The 14,878-nt window shown below is 42.9% G+C and overlaps 1 protein-coding gene across 15 annotated transcripts in view; it reads left to right on the forward strand.

Annotated features, from left to right (window-relative positions):
- LOC142971806 (receptor-type tyrosine-protein phosphatase delta) overlaps positions 1-14,878 on the forward strand; it is a 343,430-nt gene that overhangs the window by 131,059 nt on the left and 197,493 nt on the right. For 14 of the 15 annotated variants that reach the window (XM_076112487.1, XM_076112472.1, XM_076112479.1 and 11 more), the window contains 2 exons: positions 7,985-8,057; positions 11,756-11,870. The gene's annotated coding sequence lies outside the window, so the exon portion shown is untranslated. Of the gene's footprint in view, positions 1-7,984; positions 8,058-11,755; positions 11,871-13,426; positions 13,505-14,878 lie in introns of those variants that run through there. The other variant, XM_076112474.1, reaches the window with a different exon arrangement.

The raw sequence follows: 14,878 nt of genomic DNA on the forward strand, positions 1-14,878 counted from the left end.
TCTCTCTCTCTCTCTCTCATTATTAACACGACTCCTGTGAGATCCATCAAATCGCATGGACAGGAAGTCAAAATGAGGCCGAAGGGGAAGATAGAAGGAGAGAGAAAGAGAGGCATAGGTTGTAATGGAGAGAGGGAGGAATAAGGAGAGAGAAAGCATATTGTGTAGAGAGAGAGAGCCTCAAGAGTGATTCAGCCATTGTTACTCATCCCCTCCTTTTTGCAAGAGGGCTCATGTCATGAGTATTTTAAGTGCTCTCCATTCCGTTGTTCTCCTTTAATCCTGTTAGATAATTCTCTTCCTCCCTCCTCCTTCTGCGTCTTTCTTTCCATTTCTCTTCTTTCCTCCTCCGCTCCCCGCTGCCCACTCAGCAAACGGCGAGTCTTGTGCTCTCTGCCACACAAAAAAAAAAAAAAAAAAGAGGCTCGAGTGTGCCTGAACAAGGTAGAAGAAGGAAAAAGGGAGAGGAAGTGAGAGGGATGGGGGAGAAGATGATAAAGATGTGGCGGTACTGGTGAGCGGTAGAGAAATCTGCTGGCCGGTGGGGGTTCATTTGTTATGAGGAGGGATTGAGCGTGGACGAGAGCCAAGACAGTGGCGAGTGACTTGTGAACTTGTGCCTGCACACAACTTGTAGTTAAGATGTATACAAACACAAAAAGAGTCTGGGATGATTCCTAAATGCATGTGATGCAGAGGGCATTGTAGAATTCAAAACTAGAGAAAAGCTGCCAAACACAAAGAGACTCTGAGTGTGTGGTAAGACATGTATCTATGTCAGTTGTCCAAACACACACTCATGGCTCATGCACACAACTTACATACTTACTTACATACTTACAAGTGCATTTTATTTAGCCTCCTCTTCCCATCCCCTGCTTTTTTGAATCCAGTGTGATTCAACCTGATATCATCACACTTGTACCAAACAATGCGTGATGCAATGATTCAAACCTGCCCTGTAACCGCTATGCAAAGCCAGCAACACTACTACTAGAGAGAAATACATTTCCCACAAGCCCCCATGGCCAGCCCATCATTTACATGAGGACAATTACAAATGAAGGAGTTGTAGAGCAGCAGCCTGGCACTGTAGTTCATCCGCCAAGACGAGGTAGCCACTTAGCGGAGGTAAGGTGGGGCAGCCACAATTCCTGCGGCTTTTTCTTTTTTGTTATGGAAAAAAATAGGTCACAAGAGCGGAGGGAGAATTTGCTGGACCAATAGCACGGCCTAGTGGTGAAGAATCTGAACTGCGTGAAAGGTCTGTGCTGTGGCTGCGAGTCTGTTTGAGGGAAGTTCAGTGGAATCCAACACCCCTTATTTCAGCCATCACTGAAAGTGGATGATTCCCTTTGATACATGGTGCTAGCATTTACGCAGCGCCATCATTACCACTTACTTGAACAAGCTTAACTTCTCATTCACACTCCGAGCACCCGATTTACTTAGAGATTCCAGTCTTGCTCTCACTGTCATAGAAATAGATTCAGCACAAAGAGGAGGCAGGGGGGGCAGGCACTTGTGCCGAGAAGAATTTGCATGACCCAAAAATGCCCTGCCTCTCCTCCGACTCCATAAATCAAAGGGATAGAGAGAATCCCCAAACGCCTCCATTCTTTGTCCTCAAAGGTGATAAATTGATCCCTGGCTGGCTAATAAGCAGAGGCACAGGGCGGCCCCAACTCCGTTGTTCTCCTTTAATCCTGTTAGATAATTCTCTTCCTCCCTCCTCCTTCTGCGTCTTTCTTTCCATTTCTCTTCTTTCCTCCTCCGCTCCCCGCTGCCCACTCAGCAAACGGCGAGTCTTGTGCTCTCTGCCACACAAAAAAAAAAAAAAAAAAGAGGCTCGAGTGTGCCTGAACAAGGTAGAAGAAGGAAAAAGGGAGAGGAAGTGAGAGGGATGGGGGAGAAGATGATAAAGATGTGGCGGTACTGGTGAGCGGTAGAGAAATCTGCTGGCCGGTGGGGGTTCATTTGTTATGAGGAGGGATTGAGCGTGGACGAGAGCCAAGACAGTGGCGAGTGACTTGTGAACTTGTGCCTGCACACAACTTGTAGTTAAGATGTATACAAACACAAAAAGAGTCTGGGATGATTCCTAAATGCATGTGATGCAGAGGGCATTGTAGAATTCAAAACTAGAGAAAAGCTGCCAAACACAAAGAGACTCTGAGTGTGTGGTAAGACATGTATCTATGTCAGTTGTCCAAACACACACTCATGGCTCATGCACACAACTTACATACTTACTTACATACTTACAAGTGCATTTTATTTAGCCTCCTCTTCCCATCCCCTGCTTTTTTGAATCCAGTGTGATTCAACCTGATATCATCACACTTGTACCAAACAATGCGTGATGCAATGATTCAAACCTGCCCTGTAACCGCTATGCAAAGCCAGCAACACTACTACTAGAGAGAAATACATTTCCCACAAGCCCCCATGGCCAGCCCATCATTTACATGAGGACAATTACAAATGAAGGAGTTGTAGAGCAGCAGCCTGGCACTGTAGTTCATCCGCCAAGACGAGGTAGCCACTTAGCGGAGGTAAGGTGGGGCAGCCACAATTCCTGCGGCTTTTTCTTTTTTGTTATGGAAAAAAATAGGTCACAAGAGCGGAGGGAGAATTTGCTGGACCAATAGCACGGCCTAGTGGTGAAGAATCTGAACTGCGTGAAAGGTCTGTGCTGTGGCTGCGAGTCTGTTTGAGGGAAGTTCAGTGGAATCCAACACCCCTTATTTCAGCCATCACTGAAAGTGGATGATTCCCTTTGATACATGGTGCTAGCATTTACGCAGCGCCATCATTACCACTTACTTGAACAAGCTTAACTTCTCATTCACACTCCGAGCACCCGATTTACTTAGAGATTCCAGTCTTGCTCTCACTGTCATAGAAATAGATTCAGCACAAAGAGGAGGCAGGGGGGGCAGGCACTTGTGCCGAGAAGAATTTGCATGACCCAAAAATGCCCTGCCTCTCCTCCGACTCCATAAATCAAAGGGATAGAGAGAATCCCCAAACGCCTCCATTCTTTGTCCTCAAAGGTGATAAATTGATCCCTGGCTGGCTAATAAGCAGAGGCACAGGGCGGCCCCAACTTCCCAAAGATTTATGCGACGACAAGTGGATTTATAGAGCAGGAAATGTGAGCGATCTGGAGAACAAAATCTATTTACTTCATCCGTTCTCCCAGAGATTTGAGATGGGACCTCCTTAGGGAAACCTGGGGGTGTGAGCCTCGAAGAAGTAATGTATCAGGACAATAGAAATAGACTATCTGTCAGGGAGGCAATGCATGTAATGGAATTATCTGGTTTTGATTGATGAACATGTGTTTCCATTTCCAACAGAATCTCAATCCGTGCGAATATGCCCGCTGCGTTTGGACGGGTCACAATTCAACACAATTTTGAGTAGATCCCCCCCTCGTTCGTTAAATCTGATCTTATAACAGCAGACGGCTGAAAATCAATATGACAGACACTTAAGCATTCTCAGGTTTGTCAGCAAATGAAGGGAGGCAAGAATGTGGAGGGCGATCCGACAGCTTGCCTTTGCCTGGCACGTGAGAAACCATTTAAGGCAACTCAACCAGTCATCTTAATGACGTGAGGTGATACGGTGACAGGGAAAGCGGTCTTTTTCAGAAGATGATCAATGCTATCATCTTCTCCAAAGCTGACTGGAAAAAAAAAAGGGAGTGAACAGAGAGGCGTAGAGTTTCCTAGGAGGAGCTGCCCTCCTTTCCGTTCTCTTCATGTAATTCTCCCACTTTAGCCGTAATGTGTTTTCCCTCTTCCCGTCCTCCTTCGTCATCTCATCCGATCATTCACCCTTTACCCTCTCTGCGTCTTCATCTTGCCCTGCTTAAGCCCTTCCCCCTTTTCCACCGTATACCTTGCTGCCTACTACACATTAGCTCACTCACTTCCCCTCTTTGCACTGACAGCATGCTCATCCTGTTGTGTTGATGAGATATTTGAACGATTAACGTTATGCACGCTGAGCAGATTATGATAGCCTTTAGGGAGGAGCAGTTTCAGCATGATGGAAAGTTTCCAGCACGATACAAAACTTTGCTGATAAGAGGGCTTTGCAGACAAGGGAAGGAGGGCTGTACTCACCGATTCTTCACCACATTCCACATTCGTCATTCTGTGAGAAACATGGATGAGAACATTTGGTTGGCTTAAAAATTGTCAAAAGTACTTATATGCAGAGGATACAAATCTGGCTGTTTCATAAAGGATTAGCAATTACATTAAGTTTAAGCAACAAAGTGCTAAAATATGCACATAAGTCTTACGTTAAAGCTACCGCTGCAGAAAGGGATTTTTTTCGAATTTGTATCTTTGAGTTTGGATGGGAACATTTCTCACTGAGACAGCTCACATGGCAAATGTGATATCGCGTCAACAGCAGCCTGACAACTGCAAACTTATGCAAATGTGTCTAAAATACCAAACCTCCCCCAACCCAAAGCATATCTCTTTTTGGGCTGCATGACGCCAATTCTGAACAGACATATGATGCACCACATAACTAATTCCATCTGCGTCTGACAGTGATGCTACCCTGTTTCCACTGAGGCAGCTGTTGGTACACAGAGAGAGAGAGAGAGAGAGAGAGAGAGAGAGAGAGAGAGAGAGAGAGAGAGAGAGAGAGAGAGAAGCGAAAGGCAGATCACTTCCCAAGTGCTCATTTTTAGCTGGCTTGTTTCGGCACAGCGCACCAGAGCTGACGAGCTGAGCACAGAGTTTTTGACACAATGGTGTCAAACGCGGGACTGTGATGTTCAGCTCACACAAGCGAAAAGCATCGCACCTGCTGGCTACATTCAGACGCAGACACAAACTGGCTGGTTATCAACCCTGTGTGGCGATTAATGTGTTTGGGAGTGCCGTGAACCCTAACGACACATTTGCCTAACATCGATGCATTACAGAGGCTTTCAGGGGGATGGCGATCGATTGGAACTGCTGAAAAAATTTGCAAAAGGCATCAGTTTTGGAATCCTACAGTAGTGTTGTTTGATACTGATATTTTTGTATTACTTCAGTAACTTAATTACTCAGTAAATTGTAACACTTGAAACAAGTAGCAGGCTAGCAGCCGATCTGTACTTAGCTACTGCGTGATGTAAGAGTTGCTGTCTGAAGAGTTTTGTTCCACCTCTTCCCTCATGTTCCTGGAAATGATTTAACAGATGGGATCCTCGCTGTTATTAAAATGCCACGCTGTGTCAGCGCTGAAGTCTTTTCCTCCTCTTTTGACTCAAACTTTAATCAAGCAACTGTCTAACAATTGGTGTCAAAGCTGCTCAATATATATGTGTATGTGAGCAATCTGTCTAATGACTGCAGAGTGTTCTGAAAGGTGTCCCTTGTAGGGAGGAACCCACAGCAAATTAGAATCTGACTCTCCAGCTTCCTTCTGCTCTACAGAGTCTTTTAGCGTCTTAGAGTGTGGACATTTGGCAGCTGAAGAGTTGGTGAGGCCAAAACTGGAATAAAATGATTTGGAAGATTAGATTCTCATGCACCGGGATGCTCAGAAAGACGACTCTGAATCAATGCTGACGTTTCCTGGAGTCGGCAGGGTGTGTAAATAGTTGAATGTTTGCCGACCAGTTAGCCATAACACTCAGACTTCATGAAATATTGTCATAATGAATATTGTATGATGTGCGTGATCAGGCTGCAATTGCGTGGTTGACACTCTATTTTGTCACATTATTGCTTCAAAAGTATGCAATGGACCACTTCGGTTCTATCCCAACTTGTATAAGTATTCAATATTCAATACCAGGTGCTATTTGTGACTGGACAGGGTTTTAGTTGACATTGCTACAGTATCAAACTGCCAATTTTAGTCACAGGCCTGAGGCTGGTTTTATAGTGGTCGAGCAATAAATATGAAAATAGCCCTCCACAGGCCATTTCCTATGCTGTCCATACAAGCACGATGGCGCCATGACTCCCATGCTCGGTCAGCAGCAAAGTGTGTTGTAAATTACAAGTCATTAATGACTGGGTGTGATCTTCCAAGGATTCAATCAGAGCACAAAAAAACTAAATGTATTTATTGTATTTTTTTGAAACAGCTCCCACTTGACTGGCTATTTAGAAGTTGTCCATGGATAAGTAATATCTTCACCTCCACATCAACTTTCTTGTGGTTTTACGAGTGGAGCTGGTGTCTCTGTCGGTTACCGTTCATGGGAAGGTCATAAACAGCCGATTTATGTCTGAAGTGCAGCCGGGAATGCTGATGCTACTGTCAGAGAGCGGAGATACTGCCTGGTTTGACTCACATTTTATGGAATCTGCAAAGTCCACAAGTGAACGTCCTAACGTGTGCGCTTCACAGTATGCGCTCACACAGAGGTGGAGTTAACTGGCGGTCAGAAGACATAGAATGGCATAACAAATGGATGGAATATAACTTTGCTCCTTGTGACACTGAACGCAGATTTCACATGTTTCAGCATCTTACATCACATTTAAAGTCTTAGTGCAGTGAATGTGTCGCCGGCATCAAAGTTAATCGTCAAAGTAAAAAAAAAAAAAAAAAAACACTCAATTAGCCCTCAGTCTTCCAGTGGTGTCGGCACTTCTGGAAAATCGTATTTACTACAAACACGTGACTTGCAACACAATCTCAAGTACAACAGTGTTTATTAACAAAACACCAGCCAATATGATATCACATCGATTACTGCAAACACTTTTTTTCCACAATGGTTATCTGGACATTCAATCCACTGTTGTTAAGTTATGGGCATTTTAATTGCTATGGACAGGGTCCATTAGCATAGCTTCTTGGGTGGCCATGGCCGTGTTTCTCTAAATCATTGAGCTAATTATACAAGCTAATTAATCAGTATGCTTGGAATGGGCTGCGTGAGCAGACGCTGCTCTTTGTTGGCTTGCATAATGAAAGAAGTCCATTTTTAGAATGAAGAAGGGGAGGGAGAAAGAAACTTTGATCTCGAAAGTAAACATGTGTTTTTTGCATATCAAGTGCGTAGGCGAAGTAGAGAAAAGGGTGAAGTGGGATTACAGATGCAAAAAAAGCCAAGCCAGATTCACATCAGTAGTGCTTTGAAGATGCAGAAATACTGCATGGAGGCAGCCGATGGGAGACGGAGTGTGTGCAATGGTGTCCAACATCCAATTATCAGTGTTATTGTCATGCAAGACAAACACAGGCGGAGATCCGTCGATCACTGGCGCCGCTGTGACGTTTGAGGCTATAGTTCAAAATAAATGTAAGCATGTGCTCCTTTTCCGTTAAGGGAGCCTCGCTCTGTTCTTGGAAATGCATGAGGCAAACATGGGGGAGCGTTAATATTGATGTGTGTGTGTGTTTGTCAAAGCTTGTCTGTGTGTTTTTCGAGAATGAGGAGAACCTCTGTGCTCCTTGGACATCATTTAGGGTCCCTTGCCACCTTATTATATTTCAGTCATTAATCTGAACCCAGCCGTTGACTAAATAAATTTAGGTTCCATGTATGAGCACTGCATGGTTCACACTCGGCGTGTACGTGTATAAGTGTGTGCCTGTATGTCAAGCGCATATTCATGCTTTCTTGCACATAACTAAGGGGGCATGAGAGAGAGTCACTGTCAGAAATGATTACTTAGAAGCAGACATATCCAAACATCCTGTCTTCAGTATGTGGTGGAGACACTGTCAGCGCTCATGCGGGGGTCTATTTTTAGCAGCTCTCATTATGCACAACGGAGAATCACCTCCTTTAAAGCACATGAGGCAAAACCTAATGGGGCGATGCTGATAACACAGCAACGCATAGTGGTCACAGGGTATGTTCGTCTCCATACGTCTCAACATGTGATTAAGTACGCAACTCTACAGTACAATGATCCAAGTGTTTGGTTGTGAATGGACAAACATACAATACACTCCAGCATGACGGCCCCCTGACCTCTCTGTTTCTCTTTCCCTCCAGGGAGATTCTGAGGAGTTCTCTTCTTTCATCACTCTGGTCCGAGGCAGCAATCGCAAATCATTATTCCAAACGGGTAAGACACAAACAAAAAAAAAAACCTTCCTTGAAATTGTATTATTCAATAAAGTACTCCATCTATGACAATCTCCGATGGAAATCCAGTTTTCAATGTTCAAATGTCAATGCAGCCACAGAAAGAAATCAACAAGATAATATTGTCAACCCATATAAATCAAATTAAGGGTCAAACAACTAAACGTTGTTAGTATAGACGAATGTATGAAAAGAACACATGATCCGTTTATGAAATAAGTCCAGTCACTGGAAATTAGTTTGGCTTGACTGCCTGGCTTTTATTTTTTGATAGGAAATAAATCTCAAGCTTGGCAAACAAGTTAAGGTTGATTTCCTCTTTTTGAACCAGACTCGATGTTTCTACAAATTGTACAACAGAAAATGCCCTTTTCACTCCCTATGTTAACAGTATTATGCAGTCAATTGCCTTTTTATAATCGCATTTTTAAAAAAACTGACCATCAATCTCCTCACAGACATTTACATATCCACAGTATGCCTACTGCACGGGTTGTTGTTTGACCACTGTACTGGACTAAATTGCTTGAAATATCACTGGCATTGCTCTGTACAGCATAGTGACACACATAAAGCATGCTAATGGTGCCCTCTGGAGGAATACAGGAATCTCTACTGCTGCTGCTCGACTGTTTTTACAAGAGATCCGTTTCCACATGGGGACTGTGTGGATGAGACACCCATTCCAATTTCTCACTGCATTTAGACGACTGTCAAGTGCTTTAAGCACTCCGCGGAGGCCTAAGCACACATGCAAGCACAAAGCGGCTACAACCGCAATAAGAGAGTTACAGCGTGTGACGTCAACGTAAACACACCGAATCATTTATCGAAATAATATCGTCACTAGAGCGCCTTTTGCTGGATCGTCACAAATAAAGTGTCACTTTGCACTGCACTCACAACTACACTTACAACAAATCAGTATGTCTTCTACTCATCGTTATCATCATCATAATGGTGTTCACGTTGGGATCATTAGAAGCACAGCTGATGTCCTCTGGAACCAGAGTTACCCTTTATCACAGTGCTGGTTTTCAGATCAATGAGCAGCGCTGTGGTTTCCCCCGAAGGACTTCCGAGTGCAGCCGATAATTGGAGTGTTTGTGTTGCTGTAAGTTGCCGTTCCCTGGCACGCATAAGTCAACACATTACATTCTACATGTCCATAGGATTCCCAATGTACTGTATCAAATGCACCTGCTATTTTGAGATCAAATTATGGCAGGGCTGTTCCAGCCCAGTGTCTCGTTATTGGGACACTGCTTTCCGTTTATCTCTTATTTTTTTACCGGCAGCCCTGACATATATTCCCGAGTGTGTTAAATAGGTGAGTGTAAACGCCAGGAGGCAAAATGGCGCTTTTTAATCACAGCATTTCATCCATACGATGCCCTCTTGTCCCTTGTGGCAATTACTGAGAACATTTGCAAAAAAATGTGTTGGAGGCTCAGGTGGCAAAGTGATTTAGATTAAAGATGACAGCGACAAATGCAGCTTCAGTGGGAAGGAAAGACGGAAACAGTTAAGTACAGACAAGTGAGTTAGAATAACTTTGCGCCTGAAGTATTGTTAATGACAGCGGCAAAATTGTCACTATCACATAGTCTGCTGGAGGCCATTTGAATGTCCTGTTTAACAACCATTAGGGTGTTGAATTTAAATTGAATCTGGTGTTTCTTCTCAGAGGAGAAGTCGTGAAGACACTTGTTAAATGACATTGTCGTGCATTTTGCAGAGAACGGTAGGTACGCAGGTGCCCTACACCGCTCAGATGGAGCTGTGTTACATCAAGCAGAATTCACAGCAGTAGCAGGTGACCCCGTTTAGAATAGCAACGGGTCCAGCAGCCAAAAACTTTCCAAAGTCTACTTCTACCTAAAACTGCTTACAATAAATGAGAAGTGACCCGTTAACGGTGAAAAATGCTGTCTCTTTACAGCAAAGGCCATTTATAATTGGGAACAAGATTGAGTGCCACAAACCGTAGTGCATTTCTGCTGTGTTGAATTATGGCTCTCAGAGTTGGGCTAGCTTTATATTGTATGAAGAGTATTCTTAATCAACCCTCAGGGATAGATTTCCCTTCAATCTGTCCTCTGTTTTGAGGCATAGATGTTGCCAGGTGTGCGGTCCGTTGCGAGTAGAACCATTTACTTCAGAGGAATGTTGTTTTTTTTAAGCGTTTCTTTGTCAGACTAACTGTTCCATGTGCTAAATGATACTTCAGTGTGTATACACATCCACGGGGTTAAGAGAGAAGCTCTCCATTGTGGTATGACCTCACTGACTACTGGTCCATCCTGCTACCTCGAAGGGTCACGGGACCCGATATTGTGTCTCCATACTGTACTTCATTATTTTGATATATGGTGTTATTGGTTATCAAAAAGTGGGTGTCTGCGTGTGAGCGTGCACCGACGCAGGTGTTGTGGGCCAGCCCCGGCTGCGATGATTTATTATACCGCTTGAAGGGACTTGTACCTTCATGAGGTCACATGAGTAACATGGCAGTCAGGCATCGCAGCACACCGTTCTCTTTGACCCTGCTGGCTATATGGGAGGCATGCCACAACAGCTAAAACAGATTCTGGTTTGCACATATTCAGGTACACAGTATAAAGTATATATTCATTGTGTACACGCACACACACACACATACACATACAGAAGCGCACACACTCACTAAATCAAATACAGTAATCCAGGCTTAATGCTGCTTTATCACCTGCGCAGGAGGCAAACGTTATGCAAATGCGCATAAGCTATTCCAAAGGCACGTCAGATTTAAGGCCTGTCTTTAATATGTCTTTTGAGAGGTTAATTCTATGCAAATATGGCCTCATGAGTAGGAAACGTTGAGGATATATTTTTCTAATGACTCGAAGGGGATGCCACCATGATACAAAGTGCAGTCTGTTAGACTGACCTTGGATGATTATTTTGAGCTTGGACCTCACCTCAGGGTAGCGCCGCAATATTGCAGGTTCTTTTTTTTTGTTGCAAACACGAGTCTGCAGATGTGAACAAGAGATAGTTATGGTGTCAGCATGTTCAGGCTCAAAGTGAATTCATACGGCGAACATGCTTGCCTGTCAGAGCATCTTTAGAACATATTCTCCAAACGACAGTAGTAAGAAAATGGGTGAAGCTGAAGTGTGCTAGTGATGACTTACTCTACATTTTAGAGCTTTGGTCTTTTGTCATATTGTGTGCAATATTAAAAGAGAGCGTAAAACAAACACGCAAACGAGTTGCTTGAGAGACACAATGCACCACCATAAAAAAGAAGAGGGGGGAAAAAAAGACAAAATGAACACATCAAATCTGACATATTTGTTTGTGCTTTCTGCCATAGGTATTATTTTGAGTGCTCTCTGCAACAGTACATAAATAAGGGCATTGTTGGAAAACATGCTAATATTAGAAATGAATTTCATCCACTGATTTACTTTGCTTTCAAATGAAGGACTAAGCCTCTGAGGCAGTGAGCAGTGTGTTGATGCTAGTTGATTTTGATGCCGTTATCTACAGAATAGTAGAAGCTCATTTGGCTATCTTTCAGTCTTCTCCGTTTGTTTTCCTAACGAATGTATTTTTCAAGGAAGCTTTGTGTCATATTTTTCATATCCATGTTTGAGATAAAGCTCATCCCACTGATTCTTTCTCATCACCTAGGTGGGGGCAAAGGGGGCATTCTTTTCAGTGGTGAGAGTCGGCGAGGGAAAAAAACGGCAGCATCGGGCAGCATGGTGGCACCTGCATGAACACAACAGAGGAGCCTCGATTCTTGGTGAGTTGTATTCTTTCAAATTCACACAGTCCAAAAAAAGGGATGCCGTTTTCCTCAGAAAAGGTTTTTAGCGTTGAGCTTAACATTTGTGGTAGCTTATTTAGTTATGACTTAATCTCATTAATTCCTGGGGGGGGGGGGGGGGAAAGAGCGTAATTGCAAAATAAGCAGAAGCATTTTCTCTTCACTTTAAGCTTCTAATATGAGAAAAGCGGCTTTTAGAATAAATTGGAACAGCATTTTCATTGAAAAACCACAGGACGGTGTGGCAGAGTCCTTTTAAGACCAAAGGCTGGAGTTGTAGCTTTTGATTTTGTGAATGGGTTAAAAAGAACAATGCTCTCATTGTGTGATTGACATCAGGATGCATTTCACTTGAAGATTTCTTATAATTTACTTTAAATGAGTTAACGGTCTAGAGAGAGTTCAAACCACTTTTGTCTATGTGGGTGGGAACACAATATTTCATCTTAACATACAGTATGCCACTGTTTGAATCTGATGACAAGGAAGTACATGGTTGTTTGTTATCAGCATAGTTTGTTAATGTCGTTTTAAGAAGCACGGACATTTTAGAGGAGGCCCAAAAGCCCTGTTGGCTACCACGTCCTTAATAAATATAGATATAAATATGAATACAATTTCACAAACTCAACTTTGACCCCTTTTGTAAGGATTTAAAAAAACATAATAACATATTTCATCTTTTAACTTTCATTTCTGCTATTACTGAAGGATGGTCTTGTCTTTCACAGACAAAACTTACCCAACATTGACACGGACAACTTATATTTAAGGTTATATTAATCAAGATTTTAGTGCTTTATGATTACCTAACATACGCAGTTCATGGCATTGTTGCATTTTAAGTTTGCGCTTCACTGAATGGCTTGCATGTTTCAGAGAGCACCACCATTAGCAAGAATGTGTTTAGTCAAAAAAAAACATCTATTCTTCAAATCCCCCGCTTTGGAAAACATTTCTAAAACACATTTTGAAGCATTTACATTTCATGTCAGGCTTCTCTAAAGAAGGAGAAAATACATTCGTAATGAAACAACACAAAAAAAGAGAGAGAAATGGGAAATGAAAGGGCTAATCAACATACAAAAACTCTCCTGAGAGTTCCGATTGATCGGACGAGGTACTGCAGAGTAAGAGGGAATATCAGGACAAGCTAAAACAGGGACAGACACAAAACACGCTCACTCACAGTGTGACTTGATGTTCATCTTTGAGTAAATAATTGCTGAAAAGAAGTCCCCAAATGATTGTCGTCGGCATCATTAAAATCATATACTCATCTCTGCAAAGGAGTTTTACTGCCAGATGAATTCACTAGATGGTGCAAAATCTAGACATGGGATTAGATTTCGACTTTTAAAACATTGAGAAGTCTTTTGCCATGTAATGTGTTGCGAAGTTTTAAAAGAGGAGCATTGGCTCAGGGGCCACATACATCATTCTAAACAAGACAAAATGTGATTTTGGGAGAAATTCAGACGATTGTTTTTCCAGATTTAACTGGGGCCTGAAACACTCAAATCTGTTCTCGGAGGAGAAAATCCCTGCCCGGGGCCTGTGCGATGATGTAGCTGAGGAAAACACATTCAGCGGGGTATAAATATTGCACGGTGAGTACATGCAGGGCTTTTTAGCCAATGAATTATTACAAAGTCCAGTGGCTTTATGCCAGCCTCAGAATATATCTCGCTCAGCTTCACCCTGCAATAAGCTGTGGCTGGGGAATTGTGGTTATAGGCACGCCACAAATAACTACCGACGATACTAGGAATCCATCACGCTCATCCCACATGTTGTGTGCTTACACTTGAGCGCTCTCAACATCAGCCGGTTATCAAACACACACACGCACAGGAGTAAGAATTGCCTGTGAGGCCTGAGTCAGGGCATAAAAGCCCTCTTAAAATGCATATTTCGGCATATAGAATCCAGTACCTACAGTATACTATATTATAAATGATTTTTTTTCACATTTACTCCATGAACACATGCAGCGCAGTGTGTGTTCTGTGTGTGGAAGTGCTGTCGGGAGTTGGGACTGAGAGGGGAACTGTTTACCGAATACTCACCTTTAGGATGCTTTGAGAGACGGTTGATCCCCCCACAGAGTAAACAGGGCCAGCTCCTCGTGCTCACTCTTAGGAGAGCATATCTGCATGAACGGGGATGAGTCTGTTCACTCAACACCAGTAGAACACGGGTTGTGAAATGAGTCCATCTTCGGCTTTATTTTTTCTGCTAAATCACTTTTCATTTGCACATGATAATCATGTAACTCAGCGGAGTGTGAAGTTAATGGTTAATACATCTGATTGTGCCGACACGGCGAGAATAAAGGAAGATCAAAAATAAGCATCTAAATGGGAAAGGACTTTTGCTCTGTGCTCTGCATTGTTGAACCAAAGAAATGTCAGGCAGGTTGGGTCCTTTGGTGATTAGCAAAAAAAAAAAAAAAAAAAAGCATAATCCCCAGACTGCTGACATATTTCTTTTGAAAACCGCCTGTCTGAAAAAAGACAGATATGCGCTGGAAAACGGATCAAATCTGTTTCATGTCAGATAAGCAGCCAGCGCTTTCCCAGGGAGAATCTTTACTAAGCCACAAACAGACAGGATTAGAGTTTGAAGTACTGACCATAGTAGATCAGGAATATACAAAAAGAAAAAAGACAATATTAAATGATTAGTGACAACTTATGATAACCTCCAAATTACTTCCTTGAATACAGTCCGTACTTCTGCAACGTGTGCTCTGTGAATCAGCACGCTCAGTTCAGAGGATAAGCTGCAGGACCGAATCCATAACCTTCCCTAATTTGTGGTAACAAACGTGCTAATTCTCTGACATTACAGCTGCTATTGTGATTATTAGGACGCGAGCAGAGACATTGCATTCCCTCTGCAAAGCGGCAGAGCCGAGCCACCGTGTGTGTGTGTTTAATGAAATGCATGGATTTAACTCAAGGCACTATGGATGAGGCGTT

The sequence above is a fragment of the Anarhichas minor genome, unplaced genomic scaffold (assembly GCF_050575085.1).
Source record: "Anarhichas minor isolate MPS153535 unplaced genomic scaffold, ASM5057508v1 ptg000049l, whole genome shotgun sequence".
Lineage (NCBI taxonomy): Eukaryota > Metazoa > Chordata > Actinopteri > Perciformes > Anarhichadidae > Anarhichas > Anarhichas minor.